This window comes from Chiloscyllium punctatum, chromosome 30, assembly GCF_047496795.1.
Source record: "Chiloscyllium punctatum isolate Juve2018m chromosome 30, sChiPun1.3, whole genome shotgun sequence".
Classification (NCBI taxonomy): domain Eukaryota; kingdom Metazoa; phylum Chordata; class Chondrichthyes; order Orectolobiformes; family Hemiscylliidae; genus Chiloscyllium; species Chiloscyllium punctatum.
The window spans coordinates 18,547,228-18,570,693 of NC_092768.1; the positions used below are offsets into that span (position 1 = coordinate 18,547,228).

Consider the following 23,466-nt stretch of genomic DNA (forward strand, 5'->3'; position numbering starts at 1 on the left):
AATCTCAGTTGGCGACAAAATTGGTCACAGATGGGGAGGTGGAAGACCTTGAAAAATGGTGCCCTGAGAACAACCTAGCTCTCAATGCCGGCAAAACCAAGGAACTCATTATTGACTTTCGGTGGGATGTTACTCATGCCTCCCCCCCCTACACATTATCAGCACAGAGGTGGTACGAGTGGAGAGTGTCAAGCTCCTGGGAGTGGTCATCCACAACAAGTTTTCTTGGACACTTCATATGGATGCACTGGTTACAAAGGCCCAACAATGTCTCTTCTTTCTCAGGCAGCTGAGGGAATTGGGCATGACGGAAAATACTCTTGCCATCTTTTATTGGTGCACCATCGAGAGCATTCTGTCTGAATGTATCACCACCTGGTATGGCATGTACCATTCAAGATCGGAGACAGTTACAGAGTGTGGTGAACTCCGCCGGACAATCACAAAGGCCAACCTCCCATCTGTAGAATCCATCTACCAGACCCGCTGTCAAGGAAAGGCCGCCAGCATTCTCAAAGATCCATCCCACCCTGGCAAGGTTTTGCTCCAACCTCTGACCTGGGTGTGTGGAACACTAATGCTCCTGCTAAGAGCCTGAACATAATCTAGCAGGGCTTTCCAATCCAGCCTTTCTCTGGTCTGACTGGCTGGGACAGGGCTGGCCGCCAGCTTCGAATTGGGCTATATTTAAAATGTCAGGTTCGCTTCCCCTGTTCAGAGACAAAGGAGCTGTCGACTAATATCGACAAACTTTTTTTTAATTTCAAAAATATACTGTATTCATAAAATATTTTGATAATCTGTACAATTAGTCCTGCCATACATCCTTAAATATTCCATTTCTTGGTAGACAGAGACAGAGTAATCATTCATATATACAGCTCTGTGGCATTACATATTTAGCTGAGGCACCAGCAGAGCCCAATGACTGCATGGGCCCCCTGTTCTTCTTTAGGCAGGCAGATGGTACATGGTGGTCTTTCCACACCGCGCCTTGGCTGCACCTGCCCCAAACTTCAGCGTGTCCCTCAACACGTAGTCCTGGACCTTGGAATGTGCCAGTCTGCAACACTCAGTCGGGGTCAACTCCTTCAGCTGGAAGATCAACAGGTTTCAGACCGCCCAGAGAGCGTCCTTCACCAAGTTGATGATCCTCCAGGCACAGTTAATGTTCGTCTCGGTGTGAGTCCCGGGGAACAGGCCGTAGAGCACGGAGTCCCGCGTCACGGCGCTGCTCGGTACGAACCTCGACAAGCACCACTGCATTCCTCTCCAGACTTCCTCTGCATAGGCACATTCCAGAAGGAGGTGTGTGACAGTCTCGTCCCCCCCGCAGCCGCTTCGAGGCCAGCGTGCGGTGCGGCAGAGAGTATGGGCGTGCATAAAGGATCTCACAGGCAGAGCCCTTCTCACCACCAGCCAAGCCACGTCTTGGTGCTTGTTGGAAAGTTCTGGCGATGAGGCATTCTGCCAAATGGCTTTGACAGTCTGCTCAGGGAACCGCTCGACGGGATCCGCCCTCTCCTTTTCCCGAAGGGTCTCAAGGACACTACGTGCTGACCACTTCCTGATGGACTTGTGGTCAAAGGTGTTTTTCTTCATAAATTTCTCCGCGATGGACAGGTGATACGGAACGGTCCAACTACTCGGAGCGTTCCGCGGCAGCGAGGCCAGGCCCATCCTACACAACACCGGGGACAGGTAGAACTTCAGTACATAGTGACACTTGGTGTTTGCGTACCGGGGATCCACGCACAGCTTGATGCAGCCACACACAAAGGTGGTCATCAGGGTCAGGATGGAATTGGGTGTATTTTTTTCCCCGTTGCCCAGATCTTTATACAGCGAGTCCCTTCAGACCCAGTCCATCTTTGATCTCCATATAAACTGGAAGATGGCCCGGGTGACTGCAGTGGCACAGGTTCTGGGAATAGACCAGACCTGTGCCACGTATAACAGCAATGACAGTGCCTCCCACCTGATAACCTGGTTTTGTTCCCGTGATGGAGAGCGATCGTAGCTTCCATCTGCCCAGTTTCTGCCTCACTTTGCAGATACGCTCCTCCCAAGACTTGGCGCACGCCCCAGCCACTCCGAACCAAATACCCAGCACCTTCAGGCGGTCGGCCCTGATGATGAAGGGGATCGAGGATTGGCCGGTCCAGTTCCCAAAGAGCATGGCCTCGCTCTTGCCTCAGTTTACCTTGGCCCCCGAGGCCCGGTCAAACTGGTCGCAGATGCACACGAGTCTGTGCACGGACAGCGGATCCGAGCAGAAAACAGCGACGTCATCCATGTACAGGGAGGCCTTAACCTGCAGGCCCCCGCTGCCAGGAATAGTCACCCCTCTCAGGCTCGCATCCTTCCTGATGGATTCGGCAAATGGCTCTATGCAACACACAAACAAGGCGGGTGAGAGGGGGCATCCCTGCCTGACTCCAGATCTGACTGGGAAGCTATCTGATTCCCACCCATTGATTGATACTGCGCTGACAATGTTGGTGTAGAGCAGTCTGATCCAATTTCCGATTCCCTCCCCAAAGCCCATTTTTGAGAGAACATCTCTCATATACCTGTGTGATATCCTGTAAAAGGCTTTCTCCTGGTCCAGGCTGATGAGGCAGGTGTCCACCCCCCTGTCCTGCACGTAGGCGATCGTATCCCTGAGGAGTGCGAGACTCTCAGAGATCTTCCTACCCAGTACAGCACAGGTTTGGTCCGGGTGGATCACCGACCCTAGGGCAGACCTGACCCGGTTGGCGATGACCTTTGACAGAACTTTGTAACCCACATTCAACAGTGAAATAGGTCTCCAATTTTTGAGTTCCTCCCTCTCTCCCTTCCGCTTGTAGACGAGGGTGATGATGCCTTTCCTCATGGATTCACTCATGGTACCTGCCTGAAGCATACTGACATACACCTCCAGCAGGTCCTGGCCGATCAAGTCTCACAGAGCGGGATAGAGCTCGATCTGTAAGCCGTCAGTTCCGGGAGTTTTAATCTTTTCGAAGGACTCAAGGGCTTTGGTCAGCTCGTCCAGAGATAGTGGCTGGTCCAGCCTGTCCTGTCTTCTGTCGTCTCAGACCTCTGTGATAGAGGGCAGGAACGACTGGGAGGCCGCGCTGTCGGTCGGCTTCGCGTCATACAGACTGGCATAGAAGGATTTACTGATCCTCATGACGTCAGCCTGAGATGACGTTATCGAGCCATCTTCTTCCTTCAGGCTGCTGAGCACTGCAGAGAAATTACCCAATAAAGCAGACAGCACACAACCAGATCGGGTGAAACTGACAAGCTATTTAGTCCAAGTGATTAAGATTAAAGGTGCCAGGTACAAGCAAAGATTTCTCAACATTGTTTGGATGTGAGCTTAAACTGAGAGCACCATCTTCTCTGGCTGAACATTCCACGTTTTCGACACCCTTTGTTGCTTTGAAAAACAGTCGCCTGTGATTCCAATGTAAACATTTCCACATGGCTTTGATTTACGGGACTTGCTTACTTACACTAATAACAGAACGTGTTTTATCAATGAGATGTGCTTATGATCGTTGAAACACAAGATAGATATCTGATTAGATTAGATTCCCTAGAGTGTGGAAACAGGCCTTTCGGCCCCAACATGGCCATACTGACCCTGTGGGAGAAATTAGCCCAATAAGGCAGAGAGCACACAAACCAGATCGGGTGAAACTGACAAGCTGTTTATTACAAGCGATATCGTTGGAAGAGAAACTGACGAGTCTGACACAGAACTGACAGTCTGTACAGGGAGATCAAGGGTTCCCTTTCTCGAGCTGAGGATGAAGCCAGGTTTTATAGGAATCTTGTACAAAAAGATGAATGAAAATGGGGAAAGATACAATGCATCTGGAAATGGAGTAATCTAGTTACAATGATGATAATTGAAAAACAGTTATCGGATGAATGTCCTGAATCTCGATACAATGCAACATCCTGACAGTATCAATGGGATCAGGAGATTCCAGCTCTTTGCAGGTTGGTGAGAATGTCTCTTCTGAAACAGTAAGGGGCTTCCATTGTTCCTGTCCTGGGAGCAATGTCCTTGGTGGTGTCTCTCCATCTGACCTGATCTTTGTGGGGCTTTGGTATTGCTGTGTTATGAGACTGCCCTCGGGGTTGTGGGAGGTTCGCAATCTGCTTTGAGAGCACAAGATTTCTTTTAGTTTTAAAATTTATACTTTATTCATAGAAATGTCTTTCCAGAGATGTGTTTTCTCACAAGTGCAGGGTACAGGAGCAGATCAAAGAAACTATTACATATTGGAGTTTTACTCTAATCAACAAACAAAAGGCATCTCTTAGATTAAATTATTTACAGTATTAACACAGGCCCTTCGGCCCAACAAGTCCACACCGACCCTCTGAAGAGCAACCCACCCAGACCCATTCCCCTACATTTACCCCTTCACCTAACACTGGGGGCAATCTAGCATGGCCAATTCACCTAACCTGCACATCTTTGGACTGTGGGAGGAAACCGGAGCACCCGGAGGAAACCCACGCAGACACGGGGAGAATGTGAAAACTCCACACAGACAGTCACATGAGGCAGGAACTGAACCGGGATCTCTGGCGCTGTGAGGCAGCAGTGCTAACTACTGCACCACCGTGTCACCCACAAGATTGCATTTACAGAATATGATAAAGAGGTCTCTATTACACCGATCATAGCGGGTCAAACTGAAGTTCAGGCTGTTCTTCCTGCTCCCAAAGAAGAGTTGAAGCATAGACTATTTCTAAATGGGGAGAACATTTGAAAACCTGAAGTGCAAAGAGACTTGGGAGTTCTAGTCCAGCATTCTCTCAAGGTCAAACTTGTAGGTTGAGTCAGTAGTTTTGAAGGCAAATGCAATGTCGGCATTTACTTTGAGACAAACAAATAACAAAGAAATTTACACGAACAGGCCCTTCAGCTCTCTAAGCCTCTGTCGATTCAGCTTCTCTGTCTAAACCTGCCACCTATTTTCAAAAGCTCTGTGTTGTTTTGTTCCCTCCCCATACATGTATCGACCTGGATGCATCTTCAATGACGTTGTTTTTCTAGCCCCTACCACCTCCACTAACAATGTGTTCCAGGCACCCACAATCTTCTGCCTGATGAACTTTCCACATATCTCCCCTAAACGTTGCCCCTCTCACTTTGAACATGTGACCCCTAGTGATTGAATCCTCCGCTCTGGGGAAAAGCTTCTTGCTGTCCATCCTGTGTCTACTTCTCATGTTTTTTAGGCCTCAATCAGAGCCCTCCTCAACCTCCATCTTTTCAATGAAAATAATCCTAATCTATTTAAACCTCTCTTCATAGTTAGCCATGGTCCACATTCTTTCGGGAATGTTGGGACCAGAATGTAGAATTCCTCATGTGGCTGAACCAAAGTAGACAGCCACCCCAGAGACAGGACAGTCAAGTGGACAATGGGAACCCCAAGGAGAGCTCCCTCAGCCCCATGCCTGACTCGGAGAAGGGAGCAGACAGAGCTGGCGGCCGCCTGGTCCCTGTGCTCGGCACCGTCTACCTGAGCCTGGGGCTGTCAGTGCCCACCACAGCCCTGCTCATCATCTACATCCGATGTGGAGCCGAGCCAGAGCAGCCCGAGCAGGTGAGAGAGCGGGAAGGGAAGGGAGGGAAACACGTCACCGAGCCTGGCGCTGGTGGAGGCGCTACACAAATGTAGCTCTTCCTTGTTGTTTAGAGGAAGGTCATTTGATGTTTGACATTGCCCCGTTTACACCAGAGCTTTCCTCGTTATAAATTGCTGCCGCTCGGAGTCAGGGCAAAGGAATCTCTCGGGAAATCCCGGGAATGGCACTGAGGCCAATTGGGAAGCTTGGTCCCTGAGTGGTCAGCATGTGGAGCATCCCATTGGCCTCAGTACCCTTGGAGAGGAAGGAGGGGGAGGGGGATGGGGTACCAGGATGGCTGCAAGGACCCCATCACCAGCCGGGGATGACCTTGAGAAGATCCCAGTCACCACTTAAGGGACTTAATGTCCTCCATCGCTCACCTGTGGGAGCTCAGCCTTTGGGGGAGGAGGGGGTGGTAATGTAAAATGGGGAGGATCAGGAGGGGGACCCGGGGGGAGGGAGACCCCGAAGAGGGTGTACTTGAGAACCCGGAGAGCTGATCCTAGCCAGCGATGCCCACATCCCCATGAATGAATGTTTAAGAAGCCCCTCCTTGTGGGCTGCCATTGCAATGCCCCTCTTAAACACTTTCCCTCCCAGAGTTAACCAGGTTCATCAAAGGGACAGACAGAACTAAACACAGTGCTCTCACTGAGAAAGCGGAGTTTGAGCCATTCGCTTGCCTTTATTGGTCAGTGCATTGAGTAAAGGAGTTGGGAGATCACGTTGGGTCTGTACAGTCTGTTCAGCCACGACTGGAATATTGCATTCAATTCTGGTCTCCCTGCTGTAGGAAGGATGATGTGAAACTTTAAAATGTTCAGAAAAGATTTACAAGGATGTTGCTGGGGTTGGAGTGTTTGGCCTACAGGGAGATGCTGAACATGCTAGGGCTGTTTTCCCTGGAGTGTCGAAGCCTGAGGGGGACTTTATAGAGTTTCATAAAATTATGAAGGGCATGGATAGGGTGAATAGTCAAAGTCTTTTCCCTGGGCTGGAGTGTCCAAAACTAGATGGCAGAGATTTAAGGTGAGAGGGGAAAAATTCAAAAGGGATCCATGGGGAATTTTCTTTTTCATGCAGAGGGTGGTGAGTGTATGGACTGAGCTGCCAGAGGAAGTGGATGAGACTTGAACAATTACAACATTTAACAGGCATCTGGGTGGATATGTGAATAGGAAGAATGAATATGGATGTGTGGCAAGTGCTGGCAAGTGGGGCTAGATTAATTTAGGACATCTGCTTGGTGTGGATGAGTTGGACCGAAGGGTCTGTTTCCATGTCGTACGAATAAGACTCTATCTGAAAAGTGCTGGTTCCCTTTTGTTGCTTTTGTTGTTCTCACTGCTGCTTTGTTATTTCACATTAAACAGCGTTGTCTGCTTCGTTTGACCTACAACCCTACTTTTACAGTGGTGTATATAAACTGCAGGGTCTCTCCCTCCCCTCTGTGTTCCTGCAACCTCCCTCAGACTGGGTTGGGATGGGCTGTTCAGGCTGAGTTTCTCAAGCTGCCTGTCACCTCTGTGCAGACCGAGGTGAGGCAGTGATGTCTCAGGGTGAAACTGGGAAACCACAGCCTCCCGTTGTATTGACCGTGGGCCAGCTTGGGAGGCTCAGAGAGAGAGAGAGACTGCAGACAGAAATCAGAGGAAGCTGCTGGCAGGTGATCACAGTCTGAGATTGGGCGAGAGTGAGAACTGCAGATGCTGGAGATCAGAGTCGAGAGTGTAGGCCTGGAAAAGCACAGCTGGTCAGGCAACATCTGAGGAACAGAAGAATTGATGTGCCAGGCAAAAGCCCTTCACCAGAGTCTGAGATTGCTCAGTCCCTCTGCAATCTGAGAGCTCCACATGGGAATACAGACAGGAACACTGTCTCCAACCCTGAGCCCAGCATCTCTCCCGCTGGATCACTCTGTCAGTTCTCTGAATTGTTCATCTGTCGTGGGGGAGGTTCAGATGTTGCTTGATATCACTCTGAGGTGGCGCCACAGTCTGCCCATTCTGCGCACAGCAAGATCCAAATAACAGGAGGGCGGGAGTGAGCTGACCATTTCCTTTCTGAGTTTCTCTTTAGCATCGGGGAAGATATTGATCAGGTTCATTGCACTGAGCTCAGGGGAGCAGCTGAACCCACTCTCGCTTACTGTGAGGACTCAGCTTTTCTCTCCCATGATTCCTGCGTGTTTTCCAGGAACCTGCAGACAGGGAAAGTGAGACTTCCTGGGAATACGCTGTGCTTTCTGTCACCAGCAGAGGTGGATTCAGGTGGCTTTGGGTTTGAGGGAAAGGGTCCCACTGCAACAGCACCTCGGGAATATTCTGTTAATAGCTGGAGAATTCCAAGTGCCCATCCTGAGGTGCAGTGAGAGATGGGGCCTCCATGGGTCGTGCTCTCTCCCCTCGAAGTGGGAAGGTGGTGGGTTCAAGCCCCATTCCGGGGAGGGTGGTCAGTGCCCAGGGTGAGCCGCTTTGAAGTGTCTTCTCTCAGAAGTGGCCTCTCTCAGGTTGTCAATGATCTCCCTTGCTCTTTTTTACTCAGAAAAGTGACAAGGCAGGAATTCAAGGAGATTGCTCCACCTCACAACTGGTTCCATTTTAACACAGGAAGAAATACCAGACAGATTAAACAACAAAGACAGATCTTCCCTTATTACATGATAGATACACACCAACACTTAAAAAACCTCACAGCTTCAATTCGATGTTATTCCCAAAGAACATGACTCCACTTGTGAATCTGCTCCACTCACCTTATCCAGTCCCTTCAGGAACATCTTCAGCCACTTTCCAGCTCTCCTGTCCTTGAGCCCACGACCTTGGTCAGACAACAGACAGGCTCACAACCAGGACATGAGAGAGAATTCATCCCCAAGGATGGAGTTCGAGGCTCAGACCAATGTCCACCCCAGTGACCCCCCGTCACCAGTCTCTGCTCTTTCTCCCTTCATTGTCTGTTCTTTTCACAAATAAATGGATCCCGCTGTGTGAGTCGAGCTGGACAAACCCGGACCTCCCTAAGTCATCCTGGGCCCTGAGTGCCCTGTCCCTGGGCCTTGCTCAGAATGGGACACATGGGCCTGGGGTTTTCAAGCCCAATGCTTTCAGCTGGAGAAGAGGATGAGGCGTGTCCCCTTCCTTCAGGACAGGGGAATCCAGAACCAAGCCGAGCCAGGCCAGGCTCCTGTTCCCCGGATGGCCCTCAGGCTTCACCAGGGGATCCCAGCACCAGGCCCGGATTTGACAGATCTCGGTGGTAAAAGTGCACACGGCTCGAAGGTATTTCTCAGGAACCCAGGCGGTTCATTTCCTTCCTCATCCGGATCCGACACATTAACTCTGATTTCTCTCCACAGATGCTGCCAGACCTACTGAGCTTTTCCAGCAATTTCTGTTTTTGTCTCTGATTTCCAGCATCTGCAGTTCTTTCGGTTTTTAATTCTCAGGTAGACATGGGGTCCAAACCGTCATGGTGCCTGTTCGTACTTAAAATGTGTTATCTCAATCTGGAATGGATTAAAGTGGCCCAATGTTGTAAAGCCCCCTCACTCCCCCATTAGTGTCAGTGCTGCCCTTTAGGGAAAGCAATCTGCCCTCCTCACAGGCAGGGCGGGGCCGAGAGGGGGAGCTCGCGGGCGGTTCGGCTCCAACCGTTTGGGGCGGGCGCAGGCTCTGGCTCGGGCTCTCGCGCAGGCGCGACGGTTAGATTCAAATTTGAATGTGCGCTCGCGGGCGGCGGTGACGGTTGAGATGGCGGGAACGGTTCTGATGACAATAATGGCGGCTCTGGGCGGGCGAAGGTAAAGACTGGGATCTTTTTGCACTCTCCATCTCCTCTTCCCCATTTATTTAAGGGAGGGATGGAGCGGCATCATGATGGAGGGTCGAGTGAGTTTGGGAAGTGGGGCATCTGGAGCCGGAGCTGCCTCTGGGATATTTCTCTCTCACTCACTCTCTCTCACACACACCGGGGAGAAAGGCTGTGAGCTCAGACCAAGCGGGAAACAGGCATCTGCTGGAAACAAGACGTGAGCGATGAGGCTGAAAGGAAGCTGCTGGAGCCCGCGCCCCTGAGTCTGAAATGGAGAGGTCTCTGAGCTTGCCCAAGGTGAAGGGTTACAATCCCAGGATTGAGGGGACACCGTGTCTTCATGGAGGGTCTTGGGAGGAAAATATCACCAGATGACAACGGATTGAAATGTTCTTCATGACTGTTTCAGGAGGTTGTACAGGATATTGGTGAGGACACTTCTGGAGCAATGTGTTCAATTCTCGTCCCCCTGCTGTAGGATGGATATTATTAAACTGGAGAGGGTTCAGAAACAATCTACAAGGATATCACACAGACTGGAGGGTTTGAGTTACACAGAGAGGCTGGACAGGTTTTTCACTGGAGTTTTGGAGGCTGAAGGGTGACCTTTATCGAGGTTTATAGATCATGAGGGACATGGATAGGATGAGCAGCAAAGATTTTTTTTCCCCTTAGGGTGGGGGAGTTCAAAACTAGACAGAGAGGTTTAAGGAGAGAGGGAAAGATTGGAGAGGGACCTGAGGTGAAACATTTTCACACAGAGTGAGGGTCGTGTATGGAACGAGCTGCCAGACAAAATGATACAACGACAACATTTAAAGGGCATTTGACAGGGACATGAATAGGAAACAGTCAGAGGGTTATGGAGTAAATGCAGGCTCCTAGGACTTGTTCAGTTTGGGAAAGATGGCTGGCATGTTCAAGTTGCTGTATGCGTCTATGACAGTGATTAGTGATGTGAAAAAACATGGTGATGGTAAACAGGAATATGAGACAACAATTGTATAAATACAAGTAGAGAATGATGGGGAAACACAGCAGGTCTGGGAGGGTCAGTGCAGAGAGAAACAGAAACTGAATGTTGAGTTCTGAACGAGAGACAGATTGGACTGAAATGTTAATTCTGTTTCTCTGTCCACTGACTCTACTATACTTGCTTTCTCCAGCGCTTTGTTTTGTACTTTAAATCACCACAATCTGCACGATGTTGGTTTAATATTATTATAGTAATGTTAAATGCAATGAAAAGATGCATCAATAAGAGATTCAAATGGAAACTGCAGAAGCATTCAGACACAAAATCGATCTGCATGAAGAATATAGAGGGACGTAGAGTACAATTCGCAATTTCAAAATGGGATCACGTTATTGGGATTGCATTATAGACCCTCTAATAGTTAGGTGGAAATTGAGAAACAAATTTGTCAGGAGATCTCAGTTATCTGTAAGAATAATAGGGTGGTTATGGTAGGGGATTTTAACTTTCCAAACGTAGTCTTGGGCTGCTATAGCGTTAAGGGTTTAGATGGAGAGGAATTTAAGTGTGTACAAGAAAATGTTCTGATTCAGTATATCGATGTACCTACTAGAGAAGGTGTAAAACTTGATCTACTCTTGAGAAATAAGGCAGGGCAGGTGACTGAGGTGTCATTCGGGGAGCACTTTGGGGCCAGTGACCATAATTCTATTAGTTTTAAAATAGTGATAGAAAAGGGTAGACCAGATCTAAAAGTTGAAGTTCTAAATTGGAGGAAGGCCATTTTGATGGTATTGGGCAAGAACATTCAAAAGCTGATTGGGCGCATATGTTTGCAGGCAATGGGATGGTTAGAAAGTGGGAAGTCTTCAGAAATGAGATAATGAGAGTCCAGAGAAAGTATATTCCTGTTAGGGTGAAAGGAAAGGATGTTAGGTATAGGGAATGCTGGATGATTAAAGAAATTGAGGGTTCGGTGCAGAAAAAGAAGGAAGCAAATGTCAGGTATAGACAGGATAATTCGAGTGAATCCTGAGAGGAAAAAAATGCAGTAGGAGTACACTTAAGGGGGAAATCAGGGGGGCAAAAAGGGGACATGAGATAGCTTTGGCAAATAGAGTTGAGGAGAATCCAAAGGGTTTTTACAAATACATGAAGGACAAAAGGGTAACTAGGGAGAGAATAGGACACCTCAAAGATCAGCAAGGCGACTTTTGTGTGGAGCCGCAGGAGATGGGGGAGACACTAAGAATATTTTCCAACTGTATTTACTGTGGAAAAGGACATGGAAGATATAGAATGGAGGGAAAAACTGGCGATATCTTGAAAATCATCCATATTGCAAAGGAAGACATGTTGGATGACATGAAACGCATAAAGGTGGATAAATCCCCAGGACCTGATCAGGTGTACCCTTGAACTCTGTGGGAAGTGAGGGAAGTGATTTGTGTGCCTCTTTGCGAGACATTTGTATCAATTAGTTTAAAATAGTGCCGGAAGTCTGGAGGTTGGCTAATGTGGTGCTACTGTTTAAGAAGGGTGGTAAGGAAAAGCCGGGGAACTGTAGACCAGTGAGCCTGACGTCGGTGGTGGGCACGTTGTTGGAGGAAATACTGAGGGACAGGATGTACATGTATTTGGAAAGGCAAGGACTGAATAGGGATAGTCAACATGGCTTTGTGCATGGGAAATCATGTCTCTCAAACTTGATTGAGTTTTTTGAGAAGTCACAAAGAGGATTGATGAGGGCAGAGCAGTAGATGTGATCTATGTGGACTTCAGTGAGACGTTCGACAAGGTTCCCCATGGGAGACTGTTAGCAAGGTTAGGTCTCTCGGATTACATGGAGAAATGGCCATTTGGTTACAGAACTGACTCAAAGGTAGAAGACAGAGGGTGGTGGTGGAGGGTTATTTTTCAGACTGGAGGCCTGTGACCAGTGGAGTGCCACAAGGATCTGTGCTGGGTCCTCTACTTTTTGTCATTTACATAAATGATTTGAATTCGAGCACAAGAGGAACAGTTAGGAAGTTTGCAGATGACACCAAAATTGGAGGTGTAGTGGACAGTGAAGAGGGTTACCTCCGATTAAAACAGGATCTTGACCAGATGGGCCAATGGGCTCAGAAGTGGCAGATGGTCTTTCATTCAGATAAATGCCAGGTGCTAAAGTTTGGGAAAACAAATCTTAGCAGGACTTATACACTTAATGGTAAAGTTCTGGGGAGTGTTACTGAACAAAGACATCTTGGAGTGCTGGTTCACAGCTCCTTGAAAGTGGAGTCGCACATCGGTAGAATTGTGAAAAAGGCGTTTGGTATGCTTTCCTTTATTGGTCAGAGTATTGAGTACAGGAGTTGGGAGGTCATGTTACAGCTGTACAGGACATTGGTGAGGCCACTGTTGGAATATTGCGTGCAATTCTGGTCTCCTTCCTGTCAGAAACATGTTGTGAAACTTGAAAGGGCTCAGTAAAGATTTACAAAGATGTTGCCAGAGTTGGAGGATTTTAGCTGTAGGGAGTTGTTGGATAGGCTATGGCTGTTTTCCCTGGAACATTGGAGGCTGAGGGGTGACCTTATAGAAGTTTATAAAATCATGAAGGGTTTGGATAGGATAAATAGACAGTCTTTTCCCTGGGGTTGAGGAGTCCAGGAGTCGAGGGTGTCGGTTTAGGGTGAGAGGGGTAAGATATAAAAGAGACCTAAGGCGCAACTTTTTCACACAAAGTGGTATGTGTCTGGAATGAGCTGTCAGAGGAAGTGGTGGAGGCGACTACAATTGCAACATTTAAAGGGCATCTGGATGGGTATATCAATAGGAAGGGTTTGGATCGATACGGACCAGGTGTTGGCAGGTCGGATTAGTTTGGGTTGGGAGATCTGGACAACATGGAAGAGTTGGACCGAAGGGTCTGTTTCCGTGCTGCACAACACTATGACTCTATGTATGAGCATAGCATCTGGCTTTCGAGGAAATACATGAAGCCAAAGGAGATGGAATTATGAAGCTATTAAATCAAACTGAAAAGACATGAAATGGAAAAGAGAGAACTTGGTTGAGAAGTGAAAGGGAGAAAAAAGTGAAATAATCTGAATATCAGTTTAACACAATGCATTTGGAACAAGAGACATCAAGTACTAATGTAGTACTGAGAGTTGTGGAGGTGCCATCACTGAAAGGGTTTAAAGTGGAGGTTGATAGATGTTGTAATATCTGAGAGTTGATGGCTATGATGAGCTGCCATCAAAATGGAGCTGAGCCCTGGGGCAGGTTTCCCATGATCCTGTTGAATGGCAGTGCAGACCTGAGGGGCTGAAAGACCTATTATTTCTCTTATTCCTTATGTTCTTATATTAATATATCAAGTCCTCTCTTTTCAATCCCTCTTCATCCATCGCAACAAATATCTTCATTTCCTACCACAGTTGTGGGTGTGTTCACCGAGCTGGGAAGTTGTTTTGCAGATGTTTCATCTCCTGACTCTGGGACATCCAGCGCTTTGGATCCTCCTGTGAGGTGTCTTCTGGAAATTATTTGGTTCTGTTCCTGCTGCTTCCAGTTGCTGGTTCCGGTTGTTCGTTGTAGTGGCCGGTATATTGGGTCACGGTCTGTGTGTTTGTTAATGAAGTCCGTGGATGAGTGCTTTGCTTCGAGAAATTCTTTGGCTGTACCCCTGTTTAGGTTGTCCCTGTCACCTGTTCATATGGGCACTTGGGACAGTTGGTCATGGCGTTTTGTGGTGAGTTGGTGTTCATGGATGTGGATTGCAATTGTCTGTCTGTTTGTGCTCGACAGTGTTACATACAGTCTTAGCATTTTTACAAGATTTCTTGGAAAGATTGCATGAAACATTGGAGAATTTTTAGCAGCATGGCCCTCATTCATGGACTCCCATCAACAAGCACATCGACCACCAACCAATATACTGGGCACTACAATGAACAACAGGAACCAGCAACAGGAGTCGAACCAAATAAATTCCAGAAAACAGTATAGCAGCACTTCACAGGGGAATCCAAAGCACTGAAGACTTCACCTGGACAGAAGACAAAATGTCTGCAAATCAACTTCCCAGCTTGGTGAACATACCCACAACCATGGAAACTGGCACCCAAGCTACAAATCTTCACACAAACCTTGATCTTCATTTCCTGTTCTGGTTCACACTTCAATTCAAATGTAATGAATGAGATCAAACTGATGGAGCCAAATGATAAGGATTTCTTGAGTGAAAAAAGAGGATCTGTTCGCCGAGCTGGGAATTTGTCTTGCAAATGTTTCGTCCCCTGTCTAGGTGACATACTCAGTGCCTGGGAGCCTCCTGTGAAGCGCTTCTGTGCTGTTTCTTCCAGCATTTATAGTGGCCTGTCTCTGCCGCTTCCGGTTGTCAGTTCGAGCTGTCCGCTGTCGTGGCCGGTATATTGGGTCCAGGTCGTTGTGTTTGTTGATAGAGTCTGTGGAAGAGTGCCATTCTTCCACAAACTCGATCAACAAACACATCGACCTGGACCCAATATACCGGCCACTATAGCGGACAGATCGAACTGACAACCGGAAGCGGCAGAGACAGGCCACTATAAATGCCAGAAGAAACAGCACAAAAGCGCTTCACAGGAGGCTCCCAAGCACTGAGGATGTTACCTAGACAGGGGACGAAACGTTTGCAAGACAAATTCCCAGCTCGGCGAACAGAACCATAACAACGAGCACCCGAGCTACAAATCTTCTCCCACACTTTGAAAAAAGAGGAGTTTTGTTCCCAATAACCCTGAGAAAATAAAAAAAGTACCAACAAGTATAAATACAGACCAGAAGGGACAGGGTGTCTGATCCACAGGGGAAGCTGAAGTTTAAATTCCTTGAGTTGTGAGAATTATCTAAATCCTGTCTGTTTTGCTGTTGTCTTGTTTGTTTAGCAGTAGAGAGGTTTGAAGATATCCCGGAGTTCTTGGTTGTTTTTTTCCAAGGTGCTTTTTCACTGGGCACTGACATTGACTTTGACAGAGAGAATCCTTTAGCTCTTTCACTTCTTGTTGTTTTTCACAGAAAAATGTGTGTAAATCTTTATTTATATTCCACCACCAGGAAGAAAGGAAGCACCTGAGTGGCCAGTGACGAGCGATGCCCTTCCTCAGGGCAATGCTGCGTGATCAAATATGAAGTGAAGGGCAGGGATTAGATCAAAATAGATTTGGAGGGGGAAATAATACACTCCACCGCTCTTTCACTTCACAAGGTAATAGCACATTGTGTTGGTGGGAATTTGAGCTTGGATCGAGGATTGGCTGACAAACAGAAAACCAAGAGTTGGGCAAATTGGGCCATTTTCTGTTTGTCAAAATGTAACTGATAACATGTCACAAACCCCAAATATTTCCAATCGTTATGAATGACTTGGATGGAAGGATAGAAGGAATTATGGACAAATTTACAGATGATGTTAAAAGAGGTGATAAAATATATTGCAATGAATAAATAAGAAATATAAAAATGCATATGGATAGATGAGGTGAATGGGCAGGATTTGATAGATGAAAGGTGAATATGTGTGAGGTTATCCATTTTGCACAGAGGAAAAGAAAAGCAACATTTTATTGAAATGGAGAGAAACATCTGAGTGCTTCAGTGCAGAGGGATCTGGATATCCTTGGGTGTGAATCGCAGAAAAGTCAAATGTAGCTGCAGCAGGTAACCAGGAAAGCAAATGGAATCCTGACATTTATTACTAAACGAATAGGGTATGAAAGGAGGTGAGTGTTGCTACAATTGTACAAGGCATTAATAAGACCACACCCTGAGGATTGTGTACAATTTTAGTTCCCATATCCTTGAGGATGAATACAGTGGCACTGGAGTTAAGTGAGGGGAGATCTCAGTGAGTATATAAGATGATGCAGGGGATTGTGAAATTAAATGTCTAGAGGATACTTCCCGGAATGAGATCATAGTTGTTAGGAAAAGGTATTGTAGTTTTTAAATAGAAAAGAGGAAAGATTATTTCTTTCAAAGGGTCGTGAATATGTGTAATTCACTATCCCAGAGTATAGTGCATGCTGGGACATTGAGTAAACTTAAGGTGGAGATAGGTTTCTAATTGATCGGTGAAAGGGTTAGAAGGAGCAGGCAGGAAGTGCAGTTGAGGCTGAGATCGGACCATAACTGACCTCATCAAATGGTGGAACAGGCTCAAGGGCCTGAATGGCCTATTCCTGTTCCTAGTTCTTATGATCTTTCTGATAATTCCAGCTTCCTTCTCTCTGCTGTACTGCAAAAAAAATCTTTAGCTATAAATTCTGCGATCCTACGCCCCCCCGACCCGCCACCCCGAGCAACCTGACGAAGAAGCAGTGTTCTGAAAGCTTGTACTTCCAAATAAACCTGTTGAACTTCCAAATGAATCTGGTGTTGTGATTTTTTTTTAGCAAAAAACATTGGTGTTGAAATATAGTTCAGCGTGTGTTGCAATGTGAAGATCCATCAAGTGAATGTTATCAAATATCAGACAAGTGTCAATTTTGGGAAGTTCCATGGATGGGATCATTCAGTGAGTTTTCTCACAGTTCTGCATAGCTCACCTCATTGAATATGAACCGTGACTCCAAGATGCCTTACTCTGACTATTGTCACTTCACAGTGCACGTCGTGACATGGCAATGAAAGAAATGCTTCTGGGGGCCCACAGGTGACCCTTCATTGGAAACTCCCATTCATAAGATGAGGTATAACAGCAATACATTTATTTCTGATTGCTTCATGTACCTACACCTGCAATGGCAGTCAATCTACACAGGCTGCATGTTCTGAACACCATACCATCTTTCAGTTTTGTGTAATGGAATGTTAATCTTTCCCTAAAACATATCAAAGCATTACGCTATCTCATAGACATGGAAAATAGGAACTATAGTAGGCCATTTGATCTTTTGAAATTTCTCCACCATTCAACTGAACCATGGTGATCATTCAATGCAGTCCCTTGTTCTCACTTTCTCCCACATCCCCCTTGATCCCTTTAGCCCAAGACCGATGTCTAAAGCCTTCATGAAAACATTTAATACTTTACCCTCAACCACCTTTGATTGGGACATTACAACAATCAGAGGACAAGCTAAACAGAGGACAGCCAGAGAATCTCTAGAAGCATGGCACTCATCCACGGACTCCATTAACAAACACACTGACCCTGACCCAATACACCGGCCACCACAATGAACATCCGGAACCAGCAACTGGAAGCAGCAGGAACGGAACCAAATACATTCCAGAAGAGACAGTACCACAGCGTCTCACTGGAGAATCCCAAACCCTGAAGATGTCCCCTGGACGGGGGAGGTAACGTCTGTAAACCAACTTCCCAGCTCGGTGAACATACCCACAACTACGGGAACTGGCATCCGAGCTACAAATCTTCACACAAACCTAGATCTTCATTTCCTCTTTTGGTTCACACTACACACTTCAATTCAAATGTAATGAATGAGATCAAACTGATGGAGCCAAATGATAAGGTTTCCTTGAGTGAAAAAAAAGAGGAATTTTGTTCCCCAAACCCTGAGAAAATAATAAAAATGTACCATCAAGCATAAACACAGACAAGAAGGGACAGGGTGACCAGACCGGAAGCTGAAGTCTTTGAGTGTGAGAATTACCGAAATTCTGTCTGTTTTGCTGTTGTCTTGTTTGTGATAGTCCAACAGGTTTATTTGGAAGTACAAGCTTTCAGAGCGCTATTCCTTCATCAGGTAGCAGGACTTAACATTTATTATAAACAATCAAAGTGATTTTGCTTCTTGTAAAGGACCCCTCCACTATGGAAAAAAACTCATATTTTCCATTCCATCTGTGCCATTCACGATCTACAATCCTGCACACCAGGCAACATCCTGGTAAACCTTCTCTGTATTCTGACTGTGACTCAGGTGCTGCATTCTTGATCATCATCCTTCCTGTATTTATCCTGTCCAGTCCTGTTAAAATTTTATTAGTTTCACCTCTTTACCTCTGATGCTCCAGGGAAAACAGCCCCAGTCTGTTGAGCCTCTCCCTATAGCTCAAACCCTCCAACCCTGGCAACATCCTTGGAAATCTTTTCTGAACCCTTTCAAGTTTCACAACGTCTTTCCGATAGGAAGGAGATCAGAATTGCATACAATATTCCAACAATGGCCTAACCAATGTCCCGTACAGCCACAACATGACCTCCCAACTCCTGTACTCAATACTCTGACCAATAAAAGAAAGGATACCAAATGCCTTCTTCACTATCCTATCTACCTGTGACTCCTCTTTCAAGGAGCTATGAACCTGCACACCAAGGTCTCTTTGTTCAGCAACACTCCCTAGGACCTTACCATAAAGTGCATAAGTCCTGAGAAGATCTGCTTCCCCAAAGTCCAGCACCTCACATTTATCTGAATTGAACTCCACCTGCCACTCCTCAGTCCATTGTTTGATCTGATCAAGTTCCCGTGGTACTCTGAGGTAACATTCGACACTGTCCACTACACCTTTAATTTTGGTGTCATCTGCAAACTTACCAACTGTATCTCTTGTGCTCACATCCATTTATATAAATGTTGAAAAGTAGTGGACCCAGCACCGATCCTTGTGGCACTCCACTGGCCACAGGCCTCCAGGCTCAAAAACAACCCTCCACCAGCAGCTTGTGTCTTCTGCCTTTGCGCCAGTTCTGTATCCAACTGGCTAGTTCTCCCTGTATTCCGTGAGATCTAACCTTGCTCATCAGTCTCCAATGGGGAACCTTGTCGAATGCCTAACTGAAGTCCATATAGATCACATCTACTGCTCTGCCCTCATCAATCCTCTTTAAAACTGCTTCAAAAAACTCAATCAAGTTTGTGAGACATGATTTCCCATGCACAAAGCTATGTTGACTATCCCTAATCAGTCCTTGCCTTTCCAAATACATGCACACCCTGTCCCTCAGGATTCCCTCCAACAACTTGCCCACCACCGACTTCAGGCTCACTGCTCCATAAGAACCACTCCCGCCACATTCCCATTCCATGATCCAAAACCAATTATACAAATCAAAAACACACACATTTGAGCATCGATCATTAATAAACACCAATGTCTACCTCCCAGCAGTTTGAAAAGTAACCAGTTATCAAAGGGGAAGTTAGTGTTGATGCCACTGAAAGTGTAATCTGTGAGCCCAGGCCAAGGATCAGATTAGATTAGATTAGATTACAGATTCCCAACAGCATGGAAATGGGCCTTTCAGCCCGACAGGTTAACACTGACCCACCCAGACCCATTCCCCTACCCTATGTTTATCCCTGACTCATGCACCTAACACCACAGGCAATTTAGCAAGGCCAGTGCACCTGAGCTGCACATCTTATTCTGGCGAATGTGTCAGACATCCCTCAACCCTCCCACTGCAGAAAAGACCAACAAAGAATTAAATCAGATGGACCACTGGCATTAATCCAGCCTCTGGAAATGACACTGGCACACACAAGCGAAACATTCCTTACTAATGACTCGGGGCTTGTGCCAGAATTGGGAGAGCTATTCCATGGAGTCATCAACCAACAGCCTGTTAATCCTCTGTCCAAGACAGCAACCTCCTCATTCAACAGGACACATCACCAGAGGTTACAGTGCAGTGGTATAGAGGCAGGAATGAGTTACCCATGTCTCATAGGTACAGGTTCAATCTGGCCAAAGAGTTAACTGGAACAATCACTGAGGGTAGAAAATGTACAGAAGGTATTCTAAATCTGGACTTCAATGTCCATCACCAAGAGCTGGCTGGGAGCACCATTATCCATTGAACTGGCTCAGTCCTAAAGGATCAAACAGTTTGACTTGGTCAGTGACAGATGGTGAAGGAACCAGCAAGAGCAAAACAGATAGTGAACCTCATCGCCACTGACCCAGCCGTCAGAAATACATCTGACCATGGTAGTATCAGAAGAAGGAACCAGAACACAGCTCTTTTGGAGAGAAAAGCCAGTCATCACATTGACAATCCCCCCTGTTGTTTTGCGCAGCACTATCACCGTGCTGAATGGGATCGCTTTCCAAAAGATCAAAGAACTCAGAACAGGGAATCCCTGAGGTGCTGTGGGCCATCAGCAGCAGCAGAATTATATCCAGCTCCAATCTGTGACCTCATGGCCAAACACAATCCCCTCATATTTCCCGAATTTTCTGGTTTTATTTCTTGAATGACTGTGAGTGATGAAATCACCTGGATTTGTTCTGAAGATGTGAATGTATTTGTTAACAACATGTTCATTGCAGCTTAAGAGGAGGCAGGAGATTCAATTGAAATGTCTGTACTCTGAAAAAGTTTGACTTTATACATGTTGAGTTAGATGTTTTTGTTTATTGAAGTTTTGTAGTATTTTAATGTTCAAATGCACATTTTACCCCAAGCTGAACCTACAAAGTATCTAAGTATAACAATAAAATTGAATTTTCTTGCAAAGATTTGTTGATTTAAAAACAGATGTAAAACAGCGAATGTACAGGAGGACCACTCCCCCGCCCTGAGAGTTTTCCACAAGTAACTTGCTCCTTGCTGAATGTATTTGTTAACAGCATGTTCATTGCAGCTTTAGAGGAGGCAGGAGATTCAAGTCAAATGTCTGTGCTCTGCAAAAGTTTGAGTTTATACATTTTGAGTTAGATATTTTTGTTTATTGGGATTTTGTAGTATTTTAATGTTAAAATGCTCATTTTTCCCCCAAAATGAGCCTACAAAGTATTGAATTATAATTATAACCTTGGATTTTCTTTTAACAATTTCTTTGTAGGTTTAAATACAGATGTAAAACTGTGATTGTGCAGGAGGACCACTCCCCCACCCTGAGAGTTTTCCCACAAGTAACTTGCTCCTTCTGCTTCCTGCATCCTTCAATGTAAAGACATGGCAGACTGGTTTTGTTTGAAAGTATCAGCTCTAAGTAATGTCAGTCATGCTCAGTCCTGTGACTGTTCTTGTGGAGCACGTTTTTACAAGTTGGGGAATTCGAGATGACAGATAATGATAGTTTGTGGGTGAGGTGATGAACAAAATGTGAACAGGTTCAGCAATGGAACAGAAAGTCCACTTCTCAAAGTGATCAGGCTCAGTGGAAAAAGGCAAACTGAACAATTCAAGTATGTTAGAGACCATAGGAATGTAAGATAGGAGCAGAATTAGGCCACTCAGCCCATCGAGTTTGCTCCATCACTCAATCATGACTGTTATGTCGATCAGCCCCGTGCGACTGCCTTCACCCACTAACCTTTGACTAATTATGAACCTACCTATCTCTAAAACACACTCAATGACTTGGCCTCCACTGCTGTGGACCCTGCTGTGCAAGGTGTTCCACAGATTAACCACACTCTATCTGAAGAAATTCCTCGTCATATCAGTTCGAAAGGGTGATCTCTTTCCCTCTGAGGTTATGCTTTTGGGGCCTAGTCTCTCTGACTGGTGGAAGCATCTTCTCCATGTCCAATCTGTCCAGGACTCTCAGTATTCTGAGATCCCCCTTTTTTCTTTTTGATTTGATTTATTATTATCACGTGTCCTGAGATAAAGTGAAAAGTGTTGTTTTCTTTGCGAGTCAGGCCAACCATACTGTACAATATTACAGGTGGCACGGTGGCTCAGGGGTTAGCACTACTGCCTCACAGTGCCAGGGACCCACGTTTGATTCTAGCCTCGGGCATCTGTCTGTGTGGAGTGTGTACATTTTCCCGTGTCTTTGTGGTTTCCTCCCACAGTCCACAGATGTACACGCCTGGTGAACTGGTCTTGCTAAATGGCCCATAGCGTTCAGGGATGTGTTGACCATGTGCATTAGTCAGGAGTAAATGTCGAGTAACAGGGTAGGGAATTGGGTCTGGGTGGGTTACTCTTCAGAAGCTTGGTGTGGACTTGTCGGGCCAAACAGTCTGTCTCCACACTGTAGGGAATTCTATGATCAGGGGAATTGAACAGTTTTGGAGGTGCAGAGAGAGATAAACTGAAACACTTGAGATGTCCATCCGGAAGTATGATAACATCAGTGAAGAAGCTGTTCTTGAATCTGTTGGTCTGTGTTTACAAGGTTTTATATCTTCTGCCTGATGGAAGAGGCTGGAAGAGAGTACATTCGGGTTGGGAAGAGTCTTTGATTATATTGGCTGCTTTCTCAAGACAGCGGGAAGTGTAGATGGAGTCAATGAATGGAACTGTGTGATGGACTGGGCTGTGTCCATGATTCTCTGTAGTTTCTTGTGGTCTTGGACAGAGCAGTTACTATGCCGTACTGTGATACATCCAGCTAGTATGCTGTCTATGGTACATCTGTAAAATTGGTAAGAGTCATTTGGACATGCTGATTTTCCTCAGTCTTCTAAGGGAATAGTAACATTGTGGTGATTTCCTGACTGTCGCATCAACATGGATGGATCAGGACAGATTGGTGGTGATTGTTACTCTGAGGAACTGGATGCTCTCCACCATCCCCACCTCAGCATCATTGATCCAGACAGGGGCGTGTCCTCCACTCCACTTCCTGAAGTCTATCACCAACTCCTTCGTTTTGTGGACATTGATAGAGAGATTGTTGTCTCGAGACCATCCCACTAAGCACTCCATCTCTTTCCAACACTCTATATTTTCGTTGTTTGAGATCTCACCCGCTATAATGGTGTCATCAGCAAGTTTGTAAATGGAGGTGGAGTGGAATTTGGGCACAGAGCCGTGAGTGTATAAGGCGTACAGCAAGGGCTGAGTGAGCAGCCTAGCAGGGCCCCAGTGTTGAGGATTATAGTGGAGGAGGTGTTATAGCCTATCACTACTGCAGTCTGTGGGTCAGGAAGTTGAGGATCCAGTCACAGAGTGGATCCAGAGGGGGAAGCAGAGTGCTAGGCCTCAGACTTTGGTGATGAGTTTGGTTGGAATTACGGTGTCGAAGGCAGAGCTGTGACCAATAAGTAGGAGTCTGACATTGACATCTTTGTTCCCCAGGTGTTCCAGGGAATGAGAGTAGGCCAGTGAGAAGGTGTCTGTT

At 46.4% G+C, this 23,466-nt stretch overlaps 1 long non-coding RNA gene across 1 annotated transcript; it reads right to left on the reverse strand.

The window, feature by feature from the left end:
- Positions 1-3,688: 3,688 nt before the first annotated feature.
- On the reverse strand, positions 3,689-9,253 carry LOC140455224 (uncharacterized). The gene is made up of 2 exons (XR_011952796.1): positions 8,405-9,253; positions 3,689-4,158 (listed from the first exon to the last, which is right to left on the reverse strand). It is a non-coding gene; the product is annotated as an uncharacterized lncRNA (long non-coding RNA).
- Between the last annotated feature and the right edge of the window lie 14,213 nt (positions 9,254-23,466).